Source organism: Lepisma saccharinum, chromosome 25, assembly GCF_977018435.1.
Source record: "Lepisma saccharinum chromosome 25, izLepSacc3.1, whole genome shotgun sequence".
Classification (NCBI taxonomy): Eukaryota; Metazoa; Arthropoda; class Insecta; order Zygentoma; family Lepismatidae; genus Lepisma; species Lepisma saccharinum.
In genome coordinates, this window is record NC_139253.1 from 45,603,583 (window position 1) to 45,605,507 (window position 1,925).

General features: G+C 42.9%; 1 non-coding gene across 1 annotated transcript; it reads right to left on the reverse strand.

The window, feature by feature from the left end:
* Positions 1-546: 546 nt before the first annotated feature.
* On the reverse strand, positions 547-621 carry TRNAT-UGU (transfer RNA threonine (anticodon UGU)). Its single transcript has one exon. It is a non-coding gene; the product is annotated as a tRNA-Thr (tRNA).
* Positions 622-1,925: the final 1,304 nt, after the last annotated feature.

Genomic DNA, 1,925 nt, shown 5'->3' on the forward strand with positions numbered 1-1,925 from the left:
AATCGCCATACCCACACTCTCCCATCTGATCGAAACAGTGTGAAGCGTGATTCATCGCTCCATAGGACCTTCTGCCATTGCTCCACCATCCAGTTTCTCCGCTCTTTACACCAGCGTACTCTCTGCCGTTTCTTGCTTTTGTTATCAGGTGTTTGTGGGCAGCGGCTCGACCATGATAACCGAGCGCATGGGCCTCCTTGCCAAGTGTCTTGGTCGAAACAGTCAAATTGGTCGCACTTTGAAACTCTTCTGCATCGAATGCATCGGACGGGTCCCGTTTATCCGAATCTCCCTCTTCAGCACTCTCCTGTCCCGGTCGTCCAATTTCGTGGGTTTTCCACTTTGTGGTGCACTGCTGATGTGTCTCTTTTCCACTTCTTGATGACAAAGACTACAGTTGATTTAGGGACCTGTCAGGCATCAGTTATGCTACGTATACTCATACCTCCTATGGTTTGGTTTGAGTTGCTGTTTTAAGTCCACTTTATGCACAGTAAGGCTAATCGGGACTGGACCTACAGTTTAAAGTGGGATCCGAACCACTTGTGCCTCCACCGGGTATCGAACCCGGGACCCCTTGATTACAAGGCAAGGACGCTACCACTGCGCCATGGGGGAGGCCCTCATACCTCCTGTGGAGCAGCCTACTATGATCCCTCTTCCAAACATGCTGAGCTCTTTCCTGTCCGTCATTTTATCAGCGAATTATCTGAGAAGCCTCCTGCTGCCGTATATATACCCGTCTGTACTCTGTTTTCCATGAGGAGTTCATTTCAGAGTTGAAACCGGGATGTCCAGTGATTTTCTTCCACATAGTGTAGCAAGCAACTGAATGTGTAGATATTTGTGCGACATTAAAGCACTGTTTTTGTTGTTGTGGCAATGTTTGTACAATTCAAGATATCGTCAGAGATTAGAGCAGTTGCGCCAGAGGTTAGAGTAAGTTTAACTTGTTGAAACAAGTTCGCCACTTCTACCCAGTAGAGACACATAATGGTTTGGATCCCACTTGAAACTGTAGGTCCAGTCCCGATTAGCCTTAGTGGACTTAACACACCAAATTAATCAATCAATCAAGTTCGTCACTTCGCCGAAAGAAAAACTAAACATCTCTCAACTTACAGCATTTTGTAATCGCGCAAAATAGCGAAAATCCATTTTCCTCACGCCTTATCGAAGGCCTTGACCCAATTTTACTCAAATGAATTATCACTCTAGTCCTCAAAGGTATACAGCGACTGTAAAAAAATCTGCCTAAAAGCTCTAAATTTACAGTAATTACCATCTTAGCAGAGTTGTAAGTTTTCTATTTTGTTCCCGCTCCCCCCCCCCCTCCCCACCTATGCACTCAAAAGTAAATTTCTTACTGGCAAATTGTACATCTATTGTTTGTTGAGTTTCGATGATTAAGCTCTGAATATTTAGTTTCTACAGAGCGTTGCAAATGTCAAAAATGGGTAAGTAGTGAATATGCATAAATATATTTACATACATACATACATACATATGTACATATAGGTAGGTATATGCATGGATGTAAGGTTCAAGTGACGGTTACATCCAATGGCTGGAAGCCCTCTGTTATGCTAAATGAAATGTGGTATGTATCATCAGGAAAGCAGATAAATATTTCTGCCTAACCTCTCTTTTTGTTGTTGGTGTTGTTGTTTCCTCACTATCATTTCAAATTTATTTCTTAAAAAATAAAATAATGCGGGTTCAACCTTACTTTACCCAACTTTTCACACCACTGGGTTTCGTGCGAATTCTTCTCTTGTCTTTACAGTTACACATTATTTCACACGCATTTGTTTATGAGAGTTGTGAATTCGTGACAGGGCAGAAGTCGCTAGCAATGCTATGAAGAAAGCACAAACTCCCTTGCTCCTCCAATGTTTGTTTTGATCTGGTGGGGCCTACACAAC